Genomic DNA, 15,538 nt, shown 5'->3' with positions numbered 1-15,538 from the left:
ACCAAAGGTATCGTCTTATTCCTGAGGACCTTATCTTTTCTGTCAAGAATCTGGACTGCCTGTTCCTCAAAGGAAAGATCTGGCTCAAGCTCCAGATCCTCATAACTCAAAATATGATTCACATAAGATACATACCTCCGAAGAGTTGAAACATGAAATACATTATGCACAGGTGACAAAGCTGGAGGCAAAGCCAATATGTATGTCACTTGACCAACCCTCTCCAGGATCTCAAATGGACCTACAAATCTAGGGCTCAGCTTGCTTTTCTTCCCAAACCTTCTCACCCATTTCCATGGCGAGACTCTAAGGAAGACATAGTCTCCCACTTGGAACTCCACGTTCCTACGCTTGGGATCTGCATAGCTCTTCTGTCTACTCTGAGAAGTAAGCATCCGACCACTAATCTTCTCAATGGCCTCATTGGTCCTCTGAACTGCCTCAAGACCTAAGTATCTCCTTTCACCTGTCTCATGCCAATGAATGGGAGATCTGCACTTCCTACCATACAACATCTCATAAGGTGCAACACCAATGGTAGACTAATAACTATTGTTGTAGGAGAATTCTATCAAAGGCAGATACTTACTCCAAGATCCTCCAAAGTCCAGCACACATGCCCGAAGCATGTATTCCAAAATCTGGATCGTCCTCTCAGATTTCCCATCTGTCTGAGGATGATAAACAGTACTGAACTTCAATTGTGTCCCCATGGCCTTTTGCAAACTTCCCCAGAACTTAGAAGTGAAAGTAGGGTCCCGATCTGACACGAGCAACCTAGGTGCTCCATGGAGGCGCACGATCTCTCTCACATAGAGATCTACATACTGGTCAACTGTATATGTAGTTCTCACTGGCAGAAAGTGAGCTGACTTGGTGTAGCGATCCACTATCACCCAAATAGAATCATGTTGACCAACAGTCCTGAGTAAGCCCACCACAAAATCCATCGTGATGTCTTCCCATTTCCACTCTGGGATATCCAGAGGCTGCAATAACCCTGCTAGCCTCTGATGCTCAGCCTTGACCTGCTGACATGTCAAGCACTTAGCCACATACTCTACTACATCTCTCTTCATCCCTGGCGACCAATATAACGATCTCACATCCTGATACATCTTCGTGGTGCCTGGATGCAAAGAGTAAGGTGTAGTATGAGATTCATCCAGAATCTCTCGCCTCAAAGCAGTGTCTAACGGAACACATATCCGCCCCTTGTATCACAACAAGCCTATCTCAGACACTGTATAATCGCTGGATGCTCCAGCCAAAACATCCTCTCTAATCTTGATCAGTTGTGGATCACTCAACTGACCCTCCTTAATTCTCTCCAACAGTGTAGACTGTAGCGTAATATTAGCCAACTAATCCACAAGAAACTCTATACCAGCTCTGGTCATATCATCTGCTAACTCCCTAGCTATCAGCCTCATACCGTGAATTTGTCCCGGACCCTTCCGGCTTAAAGCATCAGCTACCACATTGGCCTTTCCTGGATGATACAAAATCTCACAGTCATAATCTTTTACTAACTCCAGCCAACGCCTTTGCCTCATATTTAGGTCTTTCTGGGTGAAGAAGTACTTCAGGCTCTTGTGGTCTATATAGATCTCACACTTTTCTCCATAAAGATAATGCCTCCATATCTTTAAAGCAAAGACCACCGCCGCCAACTCTAAATCATGAGTGGGATATCTCTTTTCAGACTCCTTCAACTGACGAGAAGCATAAGCAATCACCTTCTCTGACTGCATTAGAACACATCCCAAACCCTGATGAGAAGCATCACAATAAATCACAAACTTCACCTGATCTGCTGGAAGACTTAGAATCGGAGCTGTAATCAACCTCTGCTTTAGTTCCTGGAAGCTGTTCTCACACTTATCTGACCACACAAATTTCTGACTCTTGCGTGTCAGCTCAGTCAATGCAGAGGCAATCTTTGAGAACCCTTCCACGAAATGCCTATAATAACCTGCCAATCCAAGGAAACTTCTAACCTCAGAAGCATTCTTTGGCCTTGGCCAATCTCTGACCGCTTCAATCTTTGCTGGATCTACCTTAATCCCCTCCTTAGTAACAATATGCCCAAGAAAGGATACCTGTGATAACCAGAACTCACATTTCTTGAATTTAGCAAACAACTTGTGTTTCCTCAGTCTCTGTAGAACCAACCTCAGATGTTGCTCATGCTTTGACTCAAACTAAGAATATACCAGAATATCATCGATGAAGACGATCACAAACTAGTCCAGATAATCCTTGAACACTCTGTTCATCAGATCCATAAAAGCAGCAGGGGCATTAGTTAATCCAAAAGACATAACTAGGAACTCATAATGCCCATACCTGGTTCGAAATGCAGTCTTCGGTATATCTCCCTCCTTGACCCTCAACTAATGATAACCAGAACGAAGGTCGATCTTTGAGAATACCTTTTCACCTTGCAATTGATCGAACAGATCATCTATCCTTGGCAAAGGATACTTGTTCTTAATTGTCAGCTAATTCAGTTTCCTGTAATCAATACACATTCTCAGAGAACCATCCTTCTTCTTTACAAACAGAACTGGCGCACCCCAAGGTGAGAAACTAGGTCTGATAAAACTCAAATCCAACAGTTCTTGCAACTGTACCTCTAACTCTTTCAACTCAGCTGGGGCCATTCTGTAAGGTGCTCTAGACACTGGCTCCGTTCCTGGTGCCAGTTCTATCATAAACTCAATTTCTCTGTGCGGTGGCAACCTAGGCAAATCTTCTGGAAACACATCTAGAAATTCGCAAATAAGTCTGGTATCTTCTGGTCTCACTGGCACAACGTGAGTGGTATCAACCACACTGGCTAAGAACCCAATGAAACCTCCTTACAATAGATACCTAGCCCTCAATACAGAAATCATAGGAATGCGAGGTCCATGCACAGCACCAACAAACACAAAAGGATCCTCACCTTCAGGCTCAAAGGTGACCATCTTCCTTCTGCAATCAATGGTTGCCCCATACTTTGCCAACCAATCCATTCCCAATATCGTATCAAAGTTAGTCATAACAAACTCTATTAAATCCACTGACAACTCTCTGCCCTCCACTGTCACTGGCAATGATCTAACCCATCTCCTGGATACCACTAACTCTCCAGTGGGTAACAAAGTTCCAAATCCCACAGCATAAAAATCACAGGGTCTACACAATCTATCAATAACAATACTAGCAACAAAAGAAACAAAAGAGTGTGTAGCACCAGAATCAATCAATACATTATAAGGGGTTCCAGCACTAAGAAGCTGACCTGTAACAACTGAGGGAGAAGACTCAGCTTCTGCTTGAGTCAATGCGAACACTCGAGCTGGGCCCAAGTTGTCCGCTTTTCTGTGCTCTTCTTTTCTTGCCTTAGGGCAATCCTTTTTAAAATGAACTATTGCTCCACATGAGAAGCAGGCCCTTGCCCTACACTCCCCCAAATGATGCCTCTTGCATCTAGGGCACTCAGGATAAGACTTCCAGGCTTCATCACCTCCTGGACGACCCATAGAAATACCACGGGGCCGCCTATCAGGACCTGGAACTGGGAAGGTGTCAGGAACCTTCCTCTTCTGCTCATTGGGGCCTACACCCCTACCAGAACCCACAAATGGAGGACCTGTCCTCCTGAAATCCTTTCTGGTTGCACTGTCACGTCAGATCTTGTTCTCTGCACTCTCAGCTGTGAGTACCTTCTCCACCACCTGTGCATAGGTAGTAACCCCAGCCAAAGTGGTGATACGTACATCACAGGCTAATCTGAGATGAAGCCCCTAGAGGAATCTCTCTCTCCTAGTCCCATCAGTGGGCACCAGCTCCATGGCAAATTTTGCCAAATGATCAAATTTTAAGGCATACTCAGTGACTGACAAATTTCCCTGAAGTAACCTAATGAATTCCTCAATTTTAGCTGCCTTGATAGCATCATTGTAATACTTCTCATTAAATAGAGTCTGAAACTCTTCCCAAATCAGGGCATTAACATTCTTGGTCTGGGTAATCACCTCCCACCGAATTCGAGCATCCTCCTGAAACATATAAGTGGCACAGGCCACCCTCTCATTATTAGATACCCTCATGAAATCAAGGATGATGGTACTCATACTCATCCATTGCTCTTCCTTGGTAGGATCTGCACTGCCCTCAAATATAGGAGGTTGCTGCTTCCTAAACCTTTCATAGAGAGGTTCCCATTTATTTCCAACCTCAGGCAGATGCTCTACTGCTGGCACCGACACAGGGGGTGCCTCTGATACACTAGCCACTACAGGTACTTGCTGCTGTTTCAGGAGACGAAGCTCCTCTCCCTGTCTTAACACTGTTGCCTATAGATCACTGATTATCTGCTGCCAGTTTACAGGAGCTGGTTGTGGAATCTGTGACTGGTCATTTTCCTGACCCTAACTGTTATTATTATTCTGGCCTTGATCACTTTGGCCAGCTGAAGTATCTGTCTACCCTAGATTCATTCTTATCTAACACCTTGCTGAAATAATGATCAATACGGCCGGTCAGGTAGTAATAACTAAACCTCTTGCCGCCTTACGGTCCAAGAACAAGCAGACAATTATCACATTCCACAGTCATACAATTATACAAGTAGATACATGTTTATAGCATTTAGCACTTAGCATGTATCACATAATAATTCACAATCAACCATACTAATAAGTATGTTCCAGCACTCTCAACATTAATTAGCACACATTTGCTGATGATATAATATTTCAGGGCACCGGTTTAACATGGTGTCTCATACACACAGGTAAAGTATATATAGTATATTTAAGCAGTTATACACATAACTACATAAATAGTTACCAAACCATGAGTTGAGCTTGACTTCAGTGATGTGTGTACATGCCCAGCCAGTCTGCAGGAACCCTAACCTTGGCACGCTCTGATACCAAGTTGTAACGCCCTGGTTACCCCAGAAAAGTTACGGTGAACCAGAAATTTGACCCGCTACCCGAGTCATTTGGTTAAAAATGTGCTCTAAGTTATTAACAGGCTAAGGTGGAAAACCAATAAAAAGGTAATGATATATTTTATTAAATATATAAACTATTCACGAGCTCATCAAAACATTTACAAGTTATTTATAATACAAAATGGCCACTACTATTTCAAATTTACAACCTCGCCGACCTAAGCGGCAAAAATAGGGTAAACCCCCTAGTTCCTCTGAGAACTCCTTGGCCGTGGTGGTCAAGCGGCCGCATATGTACACATCACCACCTAAGCTCTCCACTCAAGGTTGGGTGAGCTTTTCTTTCCCTTTACCTGCACCACATAGCACCCATGAGCCAAGGCCCACCAAGAAAACACAATATAACATTATATAATATAAACAATGATCACAATAATCATTCAGAACTATCAGTCCAAAGAATATAAGTGAGAGTCGCAAAAGTCACTAGGATGGGTACTGCTCCCTTAAGCCATGTGACGATAGGGTCACCGGAGCTTAACAGATAAGTGAACCTTTCACTAGCTTAAACAAGATAGGTGCATGGTGACTAGTCACCAACATAACCTTCCTCATGACCATAGAGTCATAACCCTGGAACATCGTCCCATAGCCATGTGACAAACGGTCACCTAGGCCTTTGGCCCAGGCTCTCAGTAACTAGTCTTATACTAGTCAAGCGCTTATAAGATTCATCGACCTTAGGGTCGGTCCAACGTTAATGCCTTAGAGTCATTCAACGCTGCTATCGATTAGATCTAATCTTCATTCGGCCCTGCATTCAGGACGCTCATGTCGTTTCTGACTCTTAGGTCAGTGCCCCTGACTAGTCAGTGCCATATACAAGTAAACAATATTCACTAGCATTTAATATGCAATCAATGTCCACATTTATCAACCAACATGCCTCAATAACAATCATGCATGTCACATACACAGGGTGCAGTTTTCTTACCTCAGGTTCGAGCGAGAAATATTATAAGAACGACTCCTGAGAATGATTGACCTTTTGGTTCCTTAGCGATTACCTAATCACAACCAATTATAACCTCCATTAATGAAAATTAACATGGAAAGGGTCTTAACCTAAGCATCACTCTCGGGACCTCGAAACATGCCCACACGGTGAGTAGATTCGATCCCGGGCCTTAAGGATTGAAACCCCAAGTCAAAAACCCTAAAAAACACCTAAAACGAGACTTTGAAGGAGCAGAGTAGCGCTACAACACTGATCCCTAGCGCCCCAGCGCTATTCTCAGAACCCCCAACACGCCCAAAAGACCCCTGTGTAGCGCTGTAGTGCCCTAGGGTGGGCGCTATAGCGCTACCTCTAGACCAGATTCCCCCTGAAACCTCCTTCTTCATCTCCTTCGATTCTAACCTGATTCCAATGCTTCCAAATCCCATTTTTGGTGCCAAATGAACCCCAAAACCATCCTAACATACCCCAAACATCACAACCATAAGAACCCTAGCCAAAACTCCCAACAAAACCAAGTATTCAACCTAGAAATCACAGCTGTAAACCAGAACTAAAACAGGGAAAATCGAGGAATTCAATGGTTAGAAACTTACCCAAAGCTCAGCTTATGATGCTCTTCAATGGAGGAACACTCTCCCAAACTCCCAAGGCTTACTTCCCAAGCTTGAATCCTCAAGAATGGTTCAAAAATCTCAAAGGAAAACTGAAGAAAGAAGATACGGGAAAGCTTCAAGAACCTACTCTGTTTTTCTCATCTTTCACAGCTCAAAATAGTTTATATCTATCCTAGGGGTAAAAAGACCATTATACCCCTAGGTCAATTAAAGGTTTCTAAAGGCTCCCAAGGGCAAAATTGCTATTCCCCACCTATCTCGTTAATCATAATTAATGCTCTCCAATTCCCGCTATTCTCAATAATCTCAAACACCAACAATTTATATCCCGTTACCCTTTAATTCCCGATAACGCTCTAATCATTAAAGTCACCCCGAGACTCATCTCGAGCCCCAAACTTAAACCTGTTATGACTAGACCGCTAATTAATAATCCAAGATCGTCTCATGCCGAATAGCTCGAACAAACCCACATTTTAATGTGGTCTCAACAACATATCATCAACATGCATACAATTATACAATTATACCCTCAACGGGCCAAATTACCAAAACACCCCTGTATTTAAAACGTGGACCCACATGCATGCATTTAACTTCATATTTGTAACGCCCCAAACTCCAGGGACCGTTACGGTGTGCCTTGTAAACAGTGCTAAACTCGCTAACCGAGTCATTTGGCCAAAATCGTGAACTAAGTATGATTAGCGGTTTAGGGATTAAACATTTTGGTTAAGAGGTAACGTTTCACTAGAACGTTTAGCATATACATTGGGATCCCGAAAATAAAGTTTCAGAGTTTATTACAGAAAATATTTACAACAGGCCGTTCTAAGCGGCAAAACAAGGTTCAACCCTTGTTCCACTTTAAACCTCGGCCGTGGCGGACGAGCAGCTGCATATGTACACGTCATCACCTAAGCTCTCCAACTCAAGGATGGTCCAGCTTCCTCTTGCCTTTACCTGCACCACGTAGCACCCGTGAGCCGAAGCCCAGCAAGAAAACACAGTATAGCATGATATAATATCAACTATAACCATAGTAACCATTTGGAACCAATGATCCATCCAGATAGGTGACAGTAGCCAAAAGTCACAATAATGAGCATCGCTCCCTCTAGCCACGTGACGAAAGGGTCACCATGGCTCAACTGATAAGTGTTCCTTTCATAAGATTGGTTAGGATAGGTGCATGGTGACTAGTCACCAACATAACCTTCCTCACGACTCTAGAGTCGAAACTATGGACAACGTCCCTTAGCCATGTGACAAACAGTCACCGGGGTTCTATACCTTGGCTATAGTCATCTGGTTGTAAACCAGGCAAGCGCTTATAGTTCTCATTGACCTTCCAGTCGGTCTAGCATTAATACCCCATATGAGTCATTCAATGCCAACCTTGATTAGATCCAATCTTTAATCGGCCCGGCGCTCACAATGCACTGCCATTTCTGACCCTTGGGTCGGTAAAACACGACCAGTGCTCAGCCCGTGGTGAACTTAACTAATAAGTCACAGCTTCACAGACGGACCTGACACCATTGTCGATTCTGACTAATAAGTCAGCGCCATACACAGGCAAGCCATGCCACCAAACATATATCACATGTCCAATGTCCATAAACAAAGTGTTTAGCATGCTTACTAATAGATACCAGTACAATTAGGACCATGCACAACCACAGAGGCTCAAGCTCTGAACAATGTCATACCCAATATATAAAGCATGTCCTAATCACATGTTTCTTATGCATCATGTGCAACATATTCAACAATCTAACATGCACCAACAACGGCCATGCATGTCACATTTAATAGCCAACCAACATGCATCAAGAATAGCCATGCGCGTCATACATAATAACCAACCGTCAAGCAGCAATAATAACCACGTGTGTCATACTCATTAATCAACCAACATGCATCATAATAACCATGCATGTCTCATATACACAGGGTGCAGTTTTTCTTACCTCCGGTTCGAGTGAGAGTTAGAACAAGAACGACCCCTGAGAACGATCGATCCTTAATCCTTTAACGGCCACCTAGTCATAACCAAAACAACCTCCAATTAATGAAAATCACCAAAGATAGGGTCTTAAACTAAACCCCACTCTCGGGACCTCGAAACATGCCCACATAGTGAGTAGATTCGATCCCGGGCCTTAAAGATTGGAACCCCAAGTCAAAAACCCTTAAAAACACCCAAAACAAGGTTTTGAAGGAACAGGGTAGCGCTACAGCGCTGCCCTTCTAGCGCCCCAGCGCTCAAGGCAGAACCACAAACCGCCCAGCCACCCTGTAGGTAGCGCTGTAGCGCCCTACACTGGGCGCTGTAGCGCTACCTTCAGCCAGCCAATTCCTAGATTTTTTCCTTCTTCGATTCTACCATTTCTAACCCAATCCAAAAACTTCCAAACGTCAAATTAACTCCCAAATGAACCCAAATACCATCTCCACATGTCCTAAGGACCACAACCCCAAGAACCCTAGCCAAAACTCCAACCAATTCCCAAGTTTCCAACCCAAAAACCAGCTGAAACTTAACTTATAAAACAGAGTAAAACCAAGAGTTCTAGTGGCTAGAAACTCACCTTAATCTTGGCAACACACCCTCTTCAATGGTGGAGCACAACCCTAGCTTGGCTAAGCTTGGTTCCTTGGCTCGATTCCTCAAACTGAGCTCGAAAATCCAAAGAGAAAAGAGGAAGAAAATCTATCGGGAGTGAAGGAGGAGAGGCTCTGTTTTTGTTACTCTTCTACAGCCTCAATGGCTGATATATATCTCTTAAGGTAAAAAAACCTAAATACCCTTAGGTCTAAAATAAAACCTTAATAGCCACCAAGGGCAAAACCATCCTTTCGCACCTATTTCATTAATCACATTTAACACCCTCCAATTCCCGCTATTCTCAATAACCTCAAACACCAATAATCCATATCCCATTACCCTTTAATTCCCGGTAATGCTCTAATCATTAAATTCACCCCGAGACTCACCCCGAGCCCCGAACTTATACCTGTTATGACTAGACCAAACTCTCGCATCTCACGATCGTCTCATGTCGACTAGCTCGAACCAATCCACCTTATAATGTGGCTATATTAATTAATCACAATCATGCACCCAAATTATGTAATTACGCCCACAGCGGCCAAATTACCAGAATACCCTCACAATAATAAATTCTTCCATATGCATGCATCCACCATCATATAATAATATAATTCACGTAAACATGCATATAATCATTAAATACTATAATAAATCAATTATGGCCCTCCCGGCCTCCTAATCAAGGTCCTAAACCTTATTAGGAAATTTGGGGCATTACAATATTATAACATAATTCACATATACATGCATTTATCAACTAATGGCATAATTAAATAAGTATGGCCCTCCAGGCCTACTAATCCCGCCATTAAACCACATCGGAGAATTCAGGGCATTACAAATAATTTCACAAAAGAATGGAAGATGATAGGAAAAAATGAGTCCTTTTGTTGATCTTAGTATGTGTTTATGTTAATAATACTCCCCCACAATAGTGTCCTTAATATATTTTGAGCAATGATGAATAATTGCATATTTTTAGTATAATAATTTTATTTAAAATATATTAATTTATTGTTAGTCAGCATAATAATTTACACTTTGTGAAAATATTTTATTTAATGTTAGCCAGCATAATAATTTTGTTTCCTGTTACAAAATATATTAATACACACACTCTTGCTCACTTGTTGCTAAGTATGAGTTTTGTATCATTTCTTAGATTTGCAAAGTTTATCAGTTTTAATTAAAATCATTTTGAAAGGATTTCATTTGTTATGTCAAGGTTCTTCACAGCAGCCTTATATTCCTTCATCGACACCGCCACAACCACAGCTAGAGCTATAAATGTGGGCCGACTTGGCCCGGCCCAGCCCACATTTTCGTGCCTCCGAATAATTCGGGCTGGGCCGAGCTAGGCTCATATTTCAATTCGTGTCGGGCCTGTATCACCCATATTATTTTGATATAATATAGCCAATAATCACATGATTACATTGCATTACATATCATACAATATGTATAATTTGAGCATATGCATATTCTTATAAGTGTTTTCATGTATAAGTATAAAAGTTGTGTATGTGATGTCTATATGTATGCTCAATATTATTAACCTTGTGGCATTTGAGTTGTCTTTTTATGGGTGTTTGATGTGCTCAAGATATAAGAAAGTATGAAAAATATGGACAAGGCATGGAATTAAGTGATGAAAGTGAGATATAGAAGGCAAAATAGGTTAAGTAGTGAAAAACAGTACAATGTCGATTACTAGTATTTCGGTGTAAAATTGATTATTTATGGATTTACCAAATGTAATCGAGGTATGATTAAGGTCTCATTGATGATGTAAAAATGGTTTTAGAACCATTAGATCAATTCTTGATGGGAGGTATACATAATCAGTGGTATTGATGCAAAGTCAAAACGAGCTTAGCATAAGTGCGCTACGCTCGATCGGGTAAGCATAACTATTGGGTATGAAGTCATATGGACCTAAGGTTTGGTGTGAGTGTTTTACACATAAGGATAATAGGCCTAGCAGATGATTAAGTCGAAATTATTGAAGTGATAAGGTTTTCATAAGTCAAAAGGTGAAATGATGAGATGAAAGGTGTCAAATTTTGATACAATAAGGCTAAATCATTGAAAATAAGGAATTTTCATCAACCTTATCACTTTGCACGACCATTATTCTGAAAAACAGAGAGAAAAGAAAACCAAAAACCATTTTTTGGCTGGTTTGAAGAAATTCTAAGGAGATCCAAGTGAAAGCAAAGCCAAAGAAGTAGATTAAGCTTAGTTCTAGCCTTTTTATGGTAAGTTCTTATACTTGGAAGTTAAACTATGTTTTTGAATTTTTTCTGAGAGATTATATATGATGTTTTATCCTTTTTAAGATATTTCTTGGGGTTTCCAAGTGGTTTGAGGTTTAGAAAAGCTTGAAGAGATTGTTTTCGCCGAAAAGTTGCTCGGTAAGTGAAATTTTGTGTTTTATGAGGTTTTTGGGGTTCTTGGAGTACAAGATGATTTTTGGTTATTTGATTGAGTTTATAAGATAGTATATATGTTTATAAATGTTTGAATATATGTGGAGACTCATTTAATTTGGGTGATGATCTAGGAGATAAGAATTTTATCAAAATCGGTATATGATAACTTTATGATGAATCATGTTGGTATTTGGGATATATGGTTATGGCAGGTTATTTGATGTTGATTATTGTTTGATTTTGACATTTGAGGATAGCTAAAATTAAGGGGAAACTCTGTCAAAATTTCTCCAAATGTCTAAGATAAATCTAATGCTTGATCTAGGTGGTTTAAGGCATTTTAGGCATGTTTTGGGTATGAAATTTGATATGATGTTTTATGGGTATTTTTAAATGAGAGTTAAATGTATTACTGCCATCATTATGATGAGAAATCCATGCCATTGTCAGGATAAGCACATCAATACCTAAGACACCACTTGTTACACGGTGAACTATATTTTGGACAAAAGGTAAGTAAAGTACTCAACTGCAACACAAGAATTATGTGTTATGTGAAAGTATGCATTATATGAATATTTTGTGAGTAAGTGGTATTAACATACAGTGACACTTCATCATAAATTTGTATGCATGACATAATAGTGATATGATAAATTATTATATGATATAAGACCATGCATGATATTATGATGATTAATTATATGATGCCTTTGCAAGTTTTGTGCAACATAAAAGAAAGTTGTTATAAGAAGTTTAAGTTCAGTGCCACTGTTTTGAAAAAGGCAAATGAAAGTGTTAATAAGTGTAAACGGAGGCCTATAGTAGGCTTATAGTGGCTGCCCAATAATTTGGGCTAGGTTTTAGTGAACCAATTATATTGTTGCCATGTTTTCGTTTTTATTTCTCCTCCATATGAGTTATTATTATATGTATTGACACCACAGTGTGTGGCCACCTTAACTCTTGAGCCCGACGGGGCAACGATGGAATAAGGTTTTTAATGTGCCCTACTGTGGTGATGGCTAGCCGGAGGAGAACCCATGGGATTTTGTATTATATGTGTAACAAGCTCTGCAGGCATTGACCAATTCAAACAGTGTGCACAATATTAAGGGGCCCAAAATTTAAAAAGAAGTAGTATACGTCCATTGATATTGGGTAATCATTAGCATTGCATGCATTACTTTGCTTACTGAGCTTTAGGCTCACAATTGTCTTGTGTTGTAGGTAGAGAAAGAAATGTGTGAATGACATGAGGAGAACTGAAGCATGGTCCTGACCCTGATTTGTGCATATGAACATATTGACCTTTTGTGGGTTAATTCAGTTATCAGTGAGATGTTTGTAATAAAGTGTGAAGTTATGTTTTGAAAATAAAATGGGTTATTTAATACTTATGTATAATATGTTTGAGACACACTTTATGTTTAATGTAAATAATGTGAAATAAGTTTTCAAGTTTTTTTTTTTTTTTTAAAAAAATGTCCAGACTTTTGCAGTAATAAATTATGATATAGTTTTAAAACGTAACACCTCAAGTATGGTTTTAACTAAATATAAGTGAGGGCGTTACAGGGCCGGTTCGACCCATATTTGAAAGAGTAAGCCCAACACGACCCATTTTATTATTGACAAAAAATGTGAGAACGAGGAATTGAACCCTTCACCTTTAGAAATTAATTGACTCACCACCAATCCAAATACGTTTCTTTGTTTAAATTATAGTTTTAGATATTCTTATATACTTTTTAACAATACTTTACCCAAAATTATATCAAAGATAATTATTAGAATTTGAATACCTACTAATAAATACTACAAATTTTAACTCACAAATCTTAAAATAAATTAATGTAATTATAAACATTTAAATATTGAGAAAAATAATAGACTTTTATTATCATTTTAATTTATAGATAATTGACAAATAAAAATTTATTATAATTATTAATGTCAAAATATCGGGTTTTTTATCCTCTCGTGCTTTCGGGCTAATTTGTTCGTGTTTTCGTGTTGTGCCTTCGGGCTTGTCGTTTCGTGCCGTGTTCAGGCCCATGTCGTGTTATGCCATGCCAATTTTCAATTCGTGTCGTGTCTGGCCCAAGCCCATAATTTTTTGTGTCATGTTGTGCTCGTACCACTTTCATGCCGTGCTAGAAAGTCTGACCCATATTTACAGCTCTAACCACAGTCACAGCAAAAATTAGAAGATGATGATAATTACCAAATTGACCTTAATGGTTATATTTAGTTATTAGTATATGTATATTGATTAAATTAACAGTATATTTATTTTTAATGACAATAGCGATATTAGTTAGTTTGATAAATATTAAAATTATATATTAATTTTAATGTTAGTTATGTTTAAATTAATTAATTGGTTATTTTATTAAAATTTATTATGAGTTAGTTTTTAAAATATTTAAATTTAATAAATATTAATTTATTTTAAATTAATATTAAAAAGTATAATAAAAAAATTATTAGCGCGGACCCCGCGGCTAATAACTACGTGTCTGACACATGTATTAGCGGCGGGCTCCACCACTACTTAGTGGTGGGTAGTAGCGGCGGAACCTCGCCGCTAATTCTAATTACTGGCAGACCCTTATCTAATTAACGGGGGACTTTACCGCCGCTAATACCCTTTAATGTTGTAGTGATATTGCAATGTAACAATTATTGGGTACTTCATAAGAGATGTACCTATATCTAATTATTTATAGGAATTTTAACATGAGATAACATAAATCCTCAAAGACTTGGAATTAAATCAATCAATACCATTGTTTTAAAAAAAAAATCAATATCATAACCTAGTTATCAAATTATATAATTTTTTTTTGACAAAAAGATGACTATTACATGTCATATCCTGGGAAAAGAAAAAAGAAAAAAAAGAGTATGTAGGGAATCCTGACACGTTGCATGTTACTAATTTGATTTGATTTGATTTTTTACAATAACTTACTTAGAAATATTCGAAACCCAATTTTTGTTTATGTTTTTTGTTTTAATGTTTTTGATCTTTCAGATTTTTGTAGATATTATTTTTGTCATATATTATTATTATAATTATTTAGATATAGCCCTGTAGTTATCGATGTTTTGAATATTAATTGCGGTAGTGGTCGCTTTTTTTGTGTGGTTATCTTGATATTGTAAATATCGATCGGTTGGTAATGAAAATAATGAAAGCAATTTGGAAAAGAAAGGACGAAGATTATGATTGTTAATTGTGGGACAGCATCACATGGAATTTTGATGTGTGTATTTTTGTATATATTCAACAAAAATTCAAAATGAAAGCAAACAATTGCGACAGGAAATTTTGAAAAATTATACTTAATAATGGGAAACTATATTTAAACTTTTTGTTTTCATCTTAAAATATATGGTTTTCTATACTTTCAGAACTTTTTTCTTTTTGATTTTTTTTTTTTGTCGCAATGATAAAATATTTGAAACCTAAAAAACATTTTGATTTTAAAGATAGAGACCTATATGTAACTAAATAAATATATATTTTTTTTAGAAAAATTTGTGGCAAAAGCTACTAATTAATGAAAAAAGTTACACTTAAGTTACAAATATATTTTCTCTCTTAAAAAAAAGTTACAAATATATTTTTTTTAGGATTAAGTTATTTCCATTATCATTTTGGTATAAAAAATTGTACTTAACAAAAATCATTACCTTTAAAAAATTTCAAATTTAAAGAAAACATAAAAAAAAAACAAAATTAAACTAAAATAAATTCCAAATTTTAGAAATCCCTAATTCTATTCTTGTTCCACGATTTGGATATTAGGGCATCAAAAGCCAATTTTTTTCTTCTCTATTACTATAATCTCATTATCTTCATTTTTCATCTGATCTTTCTTCTACATGGAATTT

General features: G+C 38.5%; 1 long non-coding RNA gene across 1 annotated transcript; it reads left to right on the top strand.

The window, feature by feature from the left end:
* Window positions 1–10,953: 10,953 nt before the first annotated feature.
* LOC133802439 (uncharacterized) lies at window positions 10,954–13,078 on the top strand. The gene is made up of 4 exons (XR_009877346.1): window positions 10,954–11,461; window positions 11,543–11,617; window positions 12,086–12,147; window positions 12,866–13,078. It is a non-coding gene; the product is annotated as an uncharacterized LOC133802439 (long non-coding RNA).
* Window positions 13,079–15,538: the final 2,460 nt, after the last annotated feature.

This window comes from Humulus lupulus, chromosome 9 (genome assembly GCF_963169125.1).
Source record: "Humulus lupulus chromosome 9, drHumLupu1.1, whole genome shotgun sequence".
Taxonomy (NCBI): domain Eukaryota; kingdom Viridiplantae; phylum Streptophyta; class Magnoliopsida; order Rosales; family Cannabaceae; genus Humulus; species Humulus lupulus.
This window is presented reverse-complemented; position numbering and strand designations above follow the sequence as displayed.